Raw genomic sequence first — 16,155 nt, forward strand, 5'->3', positions numbered from 1 at the left:
TGCCAAGCTTGATAAACATGTGATCGATCATCAATGATTTTTTACTGTATCTCGCTTTTATCAGAAGTATGTGCAAATCGTTTTCGATAATTTATTCGCACCCGTTTCATTTATTTGATTCATTCCGTCGGTATTTGTCGATATTTTCGCCCATATTTTCGCATTAATTAAATTCAAGTAAAACCAATACCAAAGCAGAACGATAGAAATGATATCATGTGATAAAATAACATATGGTTACGGCACGTTTTATGCAACAGCCGGTTGTTTCACAACAACGTACTAACCGTACGTGACTTAAATTTAAAAAGGAGCGGCAACATTTTACGAGAAGTACCACGTATACCACGATTTTTTAACCCTTTTACCGCAAAAGACATGTATTCACGCATCAATAAGCAGATAATTTTAACATCTCGTCAAATAAAAGATAAAACTAATTTTGAATCATTATAAAGATAAATGTTTATATTTTACATAAAAAGATAATAAAATACTTAAAGAGTCTCGATAATCTCTCATTAATCCGAAAAATATTTTAAAGACAATTTTATTCTATTTAACAGGCTATTATATACAATCTTTGACGAAACATAGAAGAAATCGAGAAGAATCTGAAGGTGAAGCAAAGCAAATATCAGAAATTGACATAACTAAAATATACAGCTGCTACATTCGCAATAATATAATCCACCAACATAAATAGTAAAAATAAATAAGATAAAATTGTATGTAATTATTGGTTGTATCGGCTGTACTTGATGATGGGTGAAATATAATCGATCCCGCAATTTCTGCATGTTTCCGAGAATTTTCTCTAGACTATCTTATTTTGTTAGATTCTGACCGCAAAGAGCCTCGCGCGCAAATTCTCCCTCTGTATAACATATATATGATTATCCGGCGGTAGAGGCGGCGCGAACGGAAGTATCGACGGACATTACAATCCATCAAAGCGAGGGGAAGAAAAAAAAGCGGCAGAACAGAGAAATAAAGGGAGAGGTAGAGAGGAGAATCGGCGAAAATATTTCATCAGGGCGTGCGCGGCTGATATCTTCGGCGGTATTCTCTTAACGGGTCGACCAATCAGCTTGCACCGGGCACGCGTCCCATAACCGACTTCTTCCTCACCGAATGTATGTATCCCCACGGCGAGAAGAAATGCCGAAACTATACCAGAAAGACACTCAAGCCGATGGGAGCAGGTGTATATGAAAAACTACAGGTGCCCCCTCACATACACGCACGCACTTCCACGCGCGAGCTCGTCGACGGAGACGATGGACGACGGACGGTGGCATCGGAGGGCAGAGAGGACGAGAGGGGTGGGTAACGCCGATCGGCTAGTACGGGATACCCTCTCTTGGAATTCTCGAACAAAAAGCTGCATGAATAAAAAATCACTTATATAAATACGAACGCGGCAGCGCGAGCCTCCGGCGCGGGCTGCTCGAACTGCGTCGGGGCCCAAAGCTTGGACCCGGGCCGGCCAACTTTGGTCATTGACGCAACCGGAGCGAGCCGGATCCTCGTAATTTTCGGCGGATGGTGGAGAGAGACAGAGAGCAAGGAGGGGAGAAAGAGGCATGGGTGTTATCGATCGACTCTTTCGTTCCTGTGGATCCTTTTTTCGGAGTGGCGTTGATCCGAAGGCATCGCGGATCCTTGGATATTTTATGCAAGATGAGCCATGTCGCATCTTGATTTCGGAATTCACCGTCAAAAACATGTTTTCTTAGTGAGACATATTTTTTTTTATTGGCGATTATTTCATCGATATAGAAAACGGCTAAACGATATTCTTCCTGTATGCCTTACGGCCATTGTAAATAAAGTCGTAATCGTAAGACCTGTGCCAAATCTCAAAGCCGTGATCATAATCGTAAGTTTTCCCATCGAAAGATTACGATTAACGCCTTATCCTTATAACCAATCAACGGGAAGATAGTCATGTGACTTATCGCTTGCCTCGTTGCCAGTCAATTTATCGCTTTTTAGAAAACTTAGGTTACAACTAAAATTTTTACGTGCAATGGCCTTTATAAAACATAATCTCGAATAATACACACAATCTTAGTTCGTCATGTGAATAAAATGCAACAAATGTCTTATATACTTTGTTTCAAAGCAAAATTTCAAAAAATATTCAAAGATATTAGATATTTTGCTTATATTTAATCTAGTAGATTCTTATTTATACGAGTAGATTGTTATTTATATAAAATATATTTATCTCACTTTGTAATTTTACTTCACGCTTTTATTTTAAAGCAGATCCTCTTATGCATTATTATTCGTAGAACTAAATAATTCGATATTCCGTAATGTATAAAAAACTTTTTTTTATTTAGCAACGTTATTTTTCAAATTTTAGGAAAGAAGGCAAAGATTCGCCTTAATGAGATAGTAACCACCAATAAAAAGAAAATTTCATTACGGGGATATTTAAGAAGCCTTTCTACATAATAGTTTCTTTTATCTATTATCATCAACTATCGTCACCTATTTCACCTTTTTTTATAAGACGTAAATACTGACAAGCGAGAGTTCTTATTAATCATTTTCATTTTTTAATATTTTTTTATTATGCATCAGGTATTATGCATAAATATCGAGTGATCTTGAAACATTCAATAGTTTTGAACATATCGATGTGTGTGCATGAAGAAATGTATTATATTAAAATATTTTTTTAAATCACCACAAAGAAAATTATTTGTCCTTCTATTATCCATCTGCAATCTAATTGCTAAACTTAATGTCATAGCATAATGCGCGATATAGGCTTGCGGTGCAGCCGCCTAATAATTTTTGATATCTTTAAGCATCTTCACGGCTATTTGACACACATTAATGACGCGATAATTTTTTAATTGCTTATTATCTATCTTCGTTCTGCGCGAACTACTTTCCTCGAGATCTAAAGGGGTGATTAAATGATAGGATCTTAGGATCTTATGGTCAATTTTAGAGTTCGCTGCTACGAAAGATAAAGTAATGTTTTTAAGAGATATAAATATACACATGTATTATAAATTTTATATGTACATACACATATCAATATATTCTCGCCAACAGAAGCATTCTGTGTTTTAAACAAAGACTTGGATATTTATTAAACTGTTAATTCACACAGCATATCCTACATTTCCGCCGAATATTGCCTCGGATTCTGCGATTTTCCTAGATGATATTAATACGACACGACACGTTAAATTTATCATTTTCTCCAGTGATTCGCTAACCCATTTCGTGTATGTCTCCTCACTCTCGATGACGCGAAAAAGTGGACCAACGAGAAAAGGAATTTTTCTCCTCTTCTCGAAGCCGTGTTTTCTCTCTCGACTTGCGCGAATACTCTTACTTTCGACCGAATACACGTCGAATCAATCGATCAACACGAATATGCGGCTGTGCTTCTGTCAACGAGGATATTACATTCGATATTTATGGCTACCATTATATGTGCGCATCGTGAAAATAACAGGCATTAATTATTTTATATATATATATCAGATGTATACACGTTGCGCTGGATACCATATCGATGTTATCCCAAAACGAATCGCCCAATTTATTCACACTTCAAAAACTCTGATTTATTTTGCATGCAAATAATACGTCTAATTAAATTCACGTTACCCAAAGTAATTATGTATTATATAGGCTTGTAAAAATCGATCTCTAACATAGATATGTCAAATTACCAGATAATTTATCGAGATCATTATAATAAAATAAATCTGTAAAATTAATAGAATAATTAAATCGTACATATGAATTTTAATTTTCTTGTTCATTAATTTTTTTAAAATTAATCGATGAATATACCCGACAGGACAATGTAGCGTGAGAGCTGAGAAGAGAATCGCGTGACGTGCGATTTGCGGAGGCGTGAATTTTCATGTATGTAGATGTGCGAGGACGAAGGATAAAAATCGAAAGATATCGGATACCTGAGCCCTGCAGAAAGAAAGTTTCAATGCCTATATGAAGGCCACAATCGATGGATCGCTGTTTGCCGTTGGAACGTCTCCACCAAGCGATGCTCGAGCCGCATAAAAGTATTTACTTTATTCAATGAAGGAAAAAAAGGGTTGAAGGGTGGGTGGATCGAGTTGCTCCCCGAAAAAGGGCCTCTTTAAAAGAGACTCTTTTTCGACCCTTCCTTCCTACGACTTCCGTTGAACCGCGTATGGATACGTTTATTGAGTAGTCCGTCACTCCAACTGCCAAATTCAATTGTCGGTGTGTTAAGTTGTTCACTAACAATCTAAGTTGTTTGCGAATATTTAATTATGTTATATATACGTAATATATACGTTTTTTAAATTAATAATCCTACCAAAAAAAGAACAATTTGACTGAAGTATCTAAAAATTTAAGTAGATACGCGCGGGAAATCCACAAAAATAATTTTGTTAAACCATCAAAATAATTATGTAAAAAATTCAAGCATGATGAGGAATGCCGCAAACAATTTCAACATTGCAGCAATCAGTTTGAGCATTCTAAATAATCATTTTAATAGCTCAACAAAATTATTTTCAGATCTATATGTATCTACTTAACAAAGGTACTTCAACGAAACTGTATTTCTTAACTTCTTTCCGTATACACAAATAGTGTATCTTAATGCAGATATATAACAATATTATAGTTTCGAGATTAATGTTGTCTGAGTAAATATTAATCGAAATAGGAGACATGTTGATAGTCATTATTATATTCACTGCATTTTTCTCATTAAATATCAGCAAATATATATATATATATATCGCTTATTTTTAGTAACAATATTACAAGCATCAGCAAAGTTGCTTTTAGAATTAAGACTTCAAGTAAAAACGAATTTTTAGTTAAAACAAAAATGTATTTAAAACAAAACCTAATGTTTAAACTATCGGAAACTAACCTTTGTAATCCAGGTAAGACATATGTAATTTTTTTACGAACGTTTCACAAAACGCAGCTGATACTTGCTATTGCGCAAATGCAACTTGGTGGTAGTCGGCGAGGAAAAGTTTCTCACTCATCAGATAACGTAGCTGGCGTGTCCTCTTAGTTCCAGCACAAAAGCATACAAATTGCCATCTCGCACGGGACAATGCGACAAGGCTGGCACCCTTGGTTCCTCCGGGTGCCCCGCTGTCTCCCGCACGAACGCATAATCCGCGATTCAAGAACATCCATGTGGAATGCGTAGTGATTCAACGATACCCGCGCGTACCTGAAAATACAACGAAAACTAATGTTACGTGAAAAGAAACTTGAATTTTGGCGAAATAGGAATTTGGCTTATGTATTTCGTTAGAAATTAGAATTATTTTTCCTTTGCAAAAAAATATTAAAATATAACTAATTATGCAAGTGTCGCAATTAAAAAAAGAATTGTTGCATTTCGGGGATGCAAATAAATCGTATAACATTCTTTTTTGTAATTAAAGCTAAGCTTTTTGTAATTAAGCTTCTACAGTTAATTTATTCATTAAGATGTATCCACAGAACGTTATGTAAGTATATCCTATAATATTTTGCGATAATGATCCAAAGATTTTAATATCGACAGTTGGTTCTTTCTACAAAACCAATGTACAATTTATTCCGTTTTTACCCATATATATTTTTCCTCCTATGAAAATGAACGTTTCATATATCGTAAGACATATGACTCTGCTCGCGCCACGAAAGAACAGCTGGACGGCTTCTCTTTCGTCCTGAAATCCCATTAATGTCCATAAAGATTCGCCGGATGACCAACAGCGACGGTAATACGTGAAAATCGGCTCTCTATCGGCACAGATGTCACCGTGTCGCCGGTCAAGCGAGCAAATCGCAAAACCCGATCGGTCCGTGAATCGATTTCACGGTCCTACGATTCTCCACTTTTTCCTAACTCCTCGCTGCCGTCCATACAGTATCATGGAAGCCGTCCTTGGGAGGTACCATGAATACCGCAGAAGGATTTTGTGGTTACCGAATTCAACGCAACCATTATGAACGCCCTTTAACCAATAATGTGTACTTTGTGATCGAGATAGACGGAAATCTTGTCGAAAATCGTACCGTTCGGATAATCTGTAAATGGACTTTCCGCAAATCTGATCAACGATAGTCGGACTTTGCGCTTAATGAAATATTCTTTCCAATAATATAAAGCTTAAGAGCTCAGAGATAAGATAGTGGATTTCTACAAGTATTTGTAAAAATCTATTTAATTTAAGAATTAATATAATATTAATTTTATATAGATGTATTGAGTTGAAGGAAAAGTTCTGAGATATTTTGTTAGCTCAAAATTATATATACACAATATCTTCGTTAAAAATGATCAAAATTTAAATTTAACGAAAGGGTTTTAAAGTTTGAAATCTTTATTTTCAAATGATTATTATATTTTTTGAATTGGGAGTTTTGTAATTTTTATACATAGAAAACTATGAGCTGAAAAAAAGAGAAATTTTTCTTTTTACTTTGTGGATCTGTCGCGTGCCAAAAAAAAAATTGCGAAAATATATTATATGAAAGTTTGGAGTTTTCCTTACAAAATAGTTTTTTTCAAAATGTTCTTAAAATGATTTTTTGTTTTTGAGTTATTCGCGAGTTAAGTAAAAATTATGACTTTGATTGCTCATAACTCCATTAAAAAGTCATCGTACTGCAATTAAAAAAAAAACAGATTCTTAAAGCTAAAATGTTGCTCTACGAATAATACCATGTTAATTTTTTAAATGTAAAATATATAGAAATTTGAGTTTAAAATGTGATATTACTATTCTTATAATCATTGCGCAATGAAAAAAAAGAGTGGTATCATATTTTAGCTCAAATGTACATATATTCTATTAATACATACATTACATACATTATATACAATAACATATACTTTATAATTTTTTCAAAATTGGCAATTACACCACTTGATAGAGCCACGTACCAACTTTAAGAATCTGTTTTATTAATTACGATACAATAATTTTTAACGGAGTTATGAGCAATCAGAATGCTCCTTTATTTAATCCGCGTGTAACTTGATAACAAAAAGAATCATAGAATTAAAAAACATTTTTTAAAAACGAATTTTTAAGAGAAACTTTAAGTTTTCATGTCAGATAGTCGAAAATTTCGCAACAAATATATTCTATATAATTTTGATCTAATAGAATTCCACAGAACTTTTTCTCGAATCCAATATATTATATGTTTATAAATATTAAATAATATTAATATTACTTAATATTATTAAATTAGAACGCAATTGCTTAATAGTTTCTGAATACAAAAAATAATTTTTATTAGATTCGAATAAAAAGCTTAATAATTTTATTGCATTATTTATCGTAATAATATTTATAAGACAACTACTCCTGAACATTGAATTAACGATTAACTCTAACTATCGATTCTGTTAAGTTTTTCTGCCTTTCGACATTCCGACTTTTTATAGAAAGTATGGTATTCCCAGTAGATCATCCCATATTATGTCGAAGTAATGAATCAACAAATCGCTCGTGACAGCAAGTAACCGGTATCTTTGCGAATGTGTCAATAAATATAAAATCGTTAATGTTATTGTTATAGCTATGAAAACATACCACGAGGGAATTTGCAAACGGAACTTTCACGCCAACGGGATTGCAGGGCTTTTTTGAGCGAACCTCTTATTTGTTCGAGTCTCGTTTACAAAGTTCTCCCTTCAGATTTCTCGAATGAAAGTCGAGAGCCGCACATTGTTGACGCAACCCTTTGCCCGTCCGGTACCGACACTCAGAATGGGCGGAGTATTTTCGATCGTGACCATACGAAAGGGCCATTCGCCGACGATGACTCGCCGATTTTGCTGTAGCCCTTTTTTTCGACGCCGCCACGTAGCTGCGCACGATCCAAATTAGCCTGCATTTTTGATTCCAAAAAGTTGCGAGTAACGAAAATCAATACAATATAGTAATTTCATAGCATATACCCTTCAGCATAACTCTGAATGTTGGCGGGAAACAAATTTAAAATATAATTGTCAGAAAAATTTATCAATTCTCATGAAATTTTAACGTTTAATACATAAAAAATTAAGCCTCAACTTAATAAAATAAAATCACTTCAAGTAGTAACAAATAATTTTTTACTATTTACTTGCGCTTTCAAATATTAATTTTATTTTACTCACTTATAATTTAAGAATTAACGTATCGGTATATATTTGTTAATAAAATTAATTCCAAACTTTACAAAAAATAGGTTCATATATCGTTCATGGCTGCTCAGTTTTTAATAGAGCTTATATAACATCATTAGGAATTTTTTTCAGAAAAAATGAACTCCATATTCGTGAAAGAAATTGATCAGTAAAATTAAGATCGAATTTCTTAATTGTCTTTTACCATTTTTTTTTTTAGACAAATAAATCAATTTTTTAACTTAAAACATTTTTGTTTCTTTTATGTTTTTACATTTTTTGTTATCATGTTTATTTTATATAACAATTTTTGGCTCGTAGCCAAAAATTTTTTTTCTTTGTTTTATAAAATTTATAAGCCTTATTACTAATTAGACACATACAAATAAATCAGTTAGTCTTAATTACTCTTTATTTCTAAAAGATTCAAGGAGCACAGCCTTTCAATACGACTGCGTATCCTCAGAGCCGACTGCATGGGAACAACTCGGCATGATTAAAAAGTTCAACGAGGGCTACCTAATTGGAGTGTATCGTTACACATTATATCCGTTAAACGGATCACGCACGCACATTTTATTTCCTGCTCCGACTGTGATTATTACCGATAGCCAGGAGGGCCAGATGTTCCGCCAACATCGCCGTCGCCGTGATCGACGCTGTCGTCGCCATCGAATCGCTGCTATTGCCCCTCGATGACGGCTCCGAAGGATCCTCAATCAGTTTTTATTATGTTTCCGTTGTGGGTCGCGTGGCACTTTCATGATTCGTTCTTTTTCGCCGTTCACCCGTTCCTAATCTCGCCGCCACCGACGCCTGTCTCTCTCTCTCTTTCTCTCTCTCTCTCTCTCTCCGCCCAGCACTCCGACCCCCCACTTTGGGGGCCCAATCTTTATCCGTCGACGTATCTTCATATTTCTTGCCGTCTTCTTTTCTCTCGCGCGGGAGAGCCTTCGATCCTTATCCCGGTATCTTTTGGGGGGCCCTACGGAGGATGAACGACTGGACGTGGAAACGAAATGGACAATCGTACAGCTGTTCGCTCTCGGGGGCGCATCTGCCTCGCATCCAACGCGTGCAGTTTAAAAAAAAAGAAAGTTACGGAAAGGGGGGCCCGATTTCATGTTTTCGAGTCGCTCCGATTAAACACTCGGGAGGCATGTTTGTTATTCGGCATCGAAGCAGAAGAGAGAGATTAGTTGACCCACGAATACTGAAATCGACTTTTTATTGGAATTAATTCCAAATTAGCCAGATAACAGGGCATACATATTAACGCGGATATAATAGCTTTTTTGAATTTAATTAGGTTAATTGGAACAAGAAATGTAGTAAGTGATATCATTAATTTTTTAATGAATGATACAGTAAAGCCTAAAATTCACTACGTCGCCACTTCTAAAACTTTTTTCAATATAAAACGGATTGTCCCATAAAATTTTATCGAAATAAAGAATTTTGTCGAAAAGATTTTAAGGATAAAATCGCAAACTGTTGCCAAATTCTTTCAGAATGTATTAGGTGTTGGAATTAATTCGTAGCGTTTTTTAATGAAAGAATGTTATTTATTTCACATGAGCATTAAAAAATACATTAATGAAAGTACTTCCCATCACTTGTAAAACGCTACGAATTAATTCCAACACCTAATACGTAACATTGGCTACAATCGTTCATAGAATTATTTCTTATTATGGAAATAAACCAAGATTAATTTACTTGTTTTTATAAAGCTTCTTAATTTCTTTAATTTATAGTTCTGTTTTTATAGTATTTATACAATGAAATGTTATATTCATTAATATATTATTAATGTATATTATTAATGTTTAAAATATAAGGATAAGGCTAACATAGTATATAATTTTATAATAAAAAAGAATCATTTAATTATTATATTTAATTACTAAAATCTCTATTTAAAACACATACGCCTACATATATATAATATAATAAAGAAAAATTCTTTCTGAACATAGCGCCATGTTTTAGGATACAAACAAAGAGGGAAAGAGAGAGAGAAAGAAAGAAAAAAAGATGTGATTGCTGAGTACCGTTGGGACAATGGCTTTAATTGATGCGACAATATTTGTGTCGACCAAGGTTACTAAAAGTCGCTCGATTTATTTAGGATGAAGTGGGTCGTATGTACATACATATCTACTTTGTCCCCCGGTAGTACGTACACGTGAAACGAACATCCGTTTTTCGGGTAGCTCAAAAGTCTTTACTTTTAGGGAGCAAGAATGTCTGCGGGAAATTTTACTTTATTATGCAAACGTAATACACACTTTTACGGTTGAATCAAAATTCTATCAAACAAATCAGAATAACTGTGTTTCTAAAAATATCGAACACGATTTATAAATATATTCATTAGAATATCTTTTATTTATAATAATTTCACATATGTATGTATAATATATAAGAAATTTATCTGAAGAGAAAAATTAAATAGATAAATAGTACTAAAAAATCAATTGCTTATTTTATATCTTTTAACTTGATTGCAAAATATTGCTAAATATGTCACAAGCATTAAAATAATTATTTTATTCAATGCCATCGTGAAATTTTTTATTTCTAATGTTTCCTCGAAATGATGTTTGAAAAATATCATTTAGTTGATTTCTTTCTACGTAATTACGACTAGTAATTTAAAAAGTTACAAGCTACTTCTATACAAGTTATACTTCCCATAAGTCGCATCCTCACATTGAAGGGAATCACTTCTCCTCTCAAAATATTCAACCAAAATAGATACTTGAAGCCCATCAAGTTAAACCTTTGTAGTAGCCGACCATCCGATCATCCATTAATACAATTAACTCCTAATTAACGTCGGCCGTTGGAAGAAAAACGAAAGCCAAACGGCTACCTGTTTTTGAACAAAAGGATCATAATCGGCTTCTTAATTCGTGCTAAACATCGATCATCAATGCGATTCATCAAGGAACTCCAGTGTAAAGCGAATCTTTTATAGCTATAACTATACATCGAAATATAAGAAGTTTGATCAATTAAAATCAGTTAGATTAAAACAAATCATTCGCTACGCCATGCTACGCTTAAAAGCATCATTTGAACTTTTGATGCGACATCAGAGTAGTTTCGTTTAAATTATCTCTAACTTGAATATAAAAGAACGTATTTTATTGGATGATGTTATATCAACTTTCATTTAACTTCTGTTCAAAGTAAATTTTTATTTTCCAGGACAAAAGATTTTTATAAATAAAATTATTTTGTGATATTACAAGATAAAAAATTATATAAATTATTATATTGACACTATATAAATCCATATATTTATTTGATATTAACAATATTAAAAAAAATATTAATGTATTTTTTTATTAATATTATTGATATATTTAACAAATATATAAATTTATTAATATATTTATATATTAATAATTTATTAATATATTATACGATATAAATTAATATATTTCTTGAATGTAAAAAATTGTATGTAAAAAAAGAATGTGAATTATGTGTATTAATTAATGTAGTTTATTTGCATTGTTAATTATTTGTACAAATAATGAAAAATAATAGATATATTTGATAACATATGTAAATAAAATTAGCATTTTGAATAAATAGTAGAAAGAATGTATGTTTTATTTCCATAAACAGCTTATAAAAGAATTACGTAATACGTAGTACGTTTCAGATATTTCCCTAGTTCAAAGAATTTGAAAGAAAAAATTCAACGAATCAGTTGCACAAGCAAAGCGTTTATTTTCGTATCGGCTTTAGAGAAATATCATGTTACGCCTAAACATCGATGCATATAAAATACAAAGCGCGTAATGTTTCTGCTTTCAGTATTTAAAAAATCTGTCAAAAGATAACTGTTTTAATAGGATTAGTTGAAAAATGTATTCATAACATAATTCCAACGTTTCGAAATTCATGTTTATATTTCGCAGAAATGTGAGATTTTCTAACATTCTTTTTTATTGCCTTTTTTTTATTGCGTAAAATACCATTTGTCACTTTTATAAACAGTGCATTCATGACTTTGCACAAGCAAAGGACGTAACTTCATAAAATGTCAACGACATTCTCTTTTTCTCATCAGGGGAAACGTGTCGACAGACTCAATCTTCTGCCGACGACTCTCCTCGAGACGCCTTCAGCATTCGGAAGTGTACTCGAGGCTTTGAAAGTGGCTGCTTAAAAAAAGATTAAAGGAGAGGCACGATCTCAGAGCTCTCTCACGACTCTCCCTCGAGAGAGGAACCATTAAAATCAACGGGAGTGTCCTTTCTGTCGGAAGTCCTGGAAAATGGACACTTCGTGTGCACAGGACGCAGAAAGGAACGACGTGTACCACAACGAAATTTGAACCGCGGACCCGCGGGGACGAAAAACAGATTTCATGCTCTCTCCCAAGAAAGCAGACGTCGTGCTCTCGCGCTTCTTTGCTCATCCACGCGCGAGTACAATACACGCACGGGTGCACAATACGCGTCACGCATGATAGATCGTTATGGATATTAAAGATTGAGATATACCTTCCTTTGCGCGTGCGTGCATCTTGATCAGATGGTTCATTTCTTGGTAGATATATTCTTTCAGTATGAAGCAATCTTTTTTCTTTCTTTCTTTCTCTCTGTGTAATAATTGCAATAATACAAAAATTACACAGTAAAATACATTTTGTATTTATGTTAAAGCAAATTCTTCAAAAAATTAAAATAATTTTTTCAAAAAAAATTGTTTTCCAAAAAAAAAAATTTTTTGTGTTGAATTTTTGACATATTTGAATTTTAACATAATATGATTGTGTTATTTGAATATTTTGTGTTAAATTAAAATTTAACATTTCTCAGTGCTCAAATAACACAATTTATAGATAAGTATAAATAAATAACTTAATGTAGTTTTAAAACGTAAATTCTAAGAATAAATGAATAAAATGTATGTTCATTTAATATATTATAAATATTAATTTTACTAAAGAAATATGTTCTGTACAACTAATTACATATTTTATATGTAAACAGATATTTTTTGTTATTTTCTCTTTGTAAGAGTAAATATCTGTTAAATCTATATGCATATGTTAAATAATTAATGTCACAGAGACTAAACTAAATCGGCTAAACTAAAAATGTAAAAATAGCATCTAATTTCAGTAAAATTTAACATTATAAATATGTCAATTTAATATAAAATTTGTTTTTGTCAAATGGTCAAAGTATTACGCTTCTTGTGTTAATTTAACACAAGTTTTTTCTTGTTTTAATTTTTTACATAATATTTGTATTACTTTCTAACATATTCATCTTATGCTAAATTAAGACAAAAATTTGGCTGGACCGTTTGGAACATGTAAAATGTGTTAAATTTAACACAAAATTTTTTACCATGTACTAAATATTGTATAAAAAAATTATCAAAATGTTGAAACAAAAATGTGATGCCTGATAAACTATTTTAGATAAAAGTATTTTTAAAAAATAAGAGTTTATTAAAGTTTCATAACACAAAAATAAAAGTCAGGTATTTATATAATATGAAGTGTTATTGTATCGAAAATTTCTCACTATTTCTCGCTATTAAAAAAGCTATCGAAAGACATAACGGCAATACCATCTATCAAAGAATTATAGAAATGTCTATTAAACGCGGACGCACGCTTTCGTGCCTTAAATCTTTCGGAAATAGTCAAAAGGTACCGCTCATTTACAAAACTTTAATTTGACCACTTCAAGCGTCGAAGAAAACTGTTTTATTCTCGTTTGGAAATCTTCATTCTAAATTATTGCGTTATTTTTCTCTTTCTAGAGGCGATTAATAAAGAAATAGGTTTCAATACTATATTAGGGTTCAAAGAGCTCCGTGTGCTGGGTGGTAAAGAATCCAACGAGGAGAAGAGTCGCCACGCGACTCCTTCCTCTGAATACTGCTCGTAAATTCAAGGGTCTCGTGGATCAGTACCCTGCTGTATGCTACTTGCCTTCGGGGTTGAATTTAGAGATCACGACTATCTCAAAATCCCTGCGTCTCCCTTTGGGTCCAGACAGAACAAAATATGGGCCGGCCTGGTAGCCCCTGATCTTCGTCGATCTTCGTATCTCACGTCCTTAATTAAGACACTAGAAACGTGTTTAAGTATCATTGATTTTCACATTATCTTGATTTTCAGGCATAAATATATCCCGACTGTTTACAGAGAAACAAGAAAATGTGAGAATACAGGTATATATAAAATGTTCTTTGATGAGCTTTTGCTATACATTTGTTTGCATCGTCGGAAAATATTAGTATATGCTTCATATGTGGAATGTTGCTTTAAAGTTGAAATATCCGAATAATCATATGGTTCTAATAATCTGATATAACGAGATCGAAAGATGCCGATCATAAATCCGAAGGCAGTTTCGTGAACTACTACCCCGCTCGTTACTTGCCCTCAGGCTCGAATTTAGAGATCATGGATACCCCGAGAAGCCATCATTATTGGTTCCCATCGAAAAAGTAGCAGAGGGTCCAAACCTGCGAGATCGTTGTGCGTAGAATTTTATTTTAATGCGTGCGTGTACATGTAAGTAAACCTTTCTTTTCATTTACTAAATGCCAATCATTATTTATAAATACAATTATTCGAACGTCGTCCATAGAGAGGTACATACTTATGATTTACGTGTCTCTCATATATATCGGATTTATTTTGTGTTGCATACATTGATGCAATCTCGATCTGATGTAATAAAACCGCAATACCGATCATAAATTCGAGGGGACGGTATTGGAGACTGCTACTCCACTCCCAACTTGCCTTTGGGTTCAAATTTGAAGATCACCGATATCCCGTGGAAGCCATCATTACCGGTTGTGATCAAAACAATATGGTCCATATCTACTACTGTAACACGACTTCACTGTGCTTCTCTTAACACGCTTTTACTTCGTAGAACTTTGATACAACCCTACTCACGTTTCTCGATCGTGAAAAAAGTTTGTAATTTATAAAATTCTTTGTATTCTGCTCCGAATATATTTTTATCAAAGCTCATGAAGGAAAGACGTGTTTCAAATCTCTCTTCGCTTTTTTTTTGAAAATTTGATCTCTTCGCAAAATTTGATCTCTTTTTCCCTTTTTTTTTTTGACCGAATGATAGACGATACTAGTCAGGATTTATGCTCCAAAAATGTCTCCTAAACCAGCACTAAAACACCGACGGTGAGCTGGTTGCCGCGAAGAATAACGGTTTTACCTGCATAGAGTATTCGTCGTCTCAATTTAGCCCGCTCGTCGATCACGGATATTTAGGGCAGGACTCTTTTTCTACGCGATATCATTCAACGACTTTTCTACCTGCATACGTACCGCTCGTCTCTTATTCTATGATGAGCACATGAAAAGCCCCGATCTAAATATAACGGGTGACTCAAAAGTATCGATTTATACATTACTGAATTTAAGAAAAAATAATTATTTCTAGAGTAAAAATGTTATTAATAAATTATATATATATATATACTGTGTACATACATAATGTATACACTGAGAAAAAAAATATATATAGCCCAAATTTCAATAAATATTTATTTATAGTAAATGTTTAGTTGGCAATATTCAAATAAAATTTATTTAAATTTGGAATACTTTTTTTCAGCATATGTAGTGTTATAAATTTTATAAAAATAATACGTATAACATTAAATACGATAAAGAAAATCAAGATCAGTCAAATTTCGGCTCGCAATTATATTTAGAATAAATTGATTTAATAAAAAGAATATATAATGTGTTATTTGTAATATCTAAAATTTGACCGATCTTGGCTTCCTTTATCGTATTTGATGTGTTCACATATACGGTCGTGCTTAAAATTCTTAATTAAACTCTATATGTTAATACATATAACATCTTAAATATTTCATATTTAATTCACAAAACTTATAAAATATAGATAATTCATTACAAATTAATTTCTAGGCATCAATTTTCTATTATAACT

General features: G+C 32.9%; 1 long non-coding RNA gene across 1 annotated transcript in view; it reads right to left on the reverse strand.

The window, feature by feature from the left end:
* Positions 1–3,000: 3,000 nt before the first annotated feature.
* LOC105147173 (uncharacterized) overlaps positions 3,001–16,155 on the reverse strand; it is a 90,729-nt gene continuing 77,574 nt past the window's right edge. The window contains exons 3-4 of the long non-coding RNA XR_846280.2: positions 4,916–5,230; positions 3,001–4,229 (exon numbers count right to left, since the gene is read on the reverse strand). This is a non-coding gene — a long non-coding RNA (uncharacterized LOC105147173). The remainder of the gene's footprint in view (positions 4,230–4,915; positions 5,231–16,155) is intronic.

The sequence above is a fragment of the Acromyrmex echinatior genome, chromosome 2 (assembly GCF_024713525.1).
Source record: "Acromyrmex echinatior isolate Ae372 chromosome 2, ASM2471352v2, whole genome shotgun sequence".
In the NCBI taxonomy this organism is placed as follows: Eukaryota; Metazoa; Arthropoda; class Insecta; order Hymenoptera; family Formicidae; genus Acromyrmex; species Acromyrmex echinatior.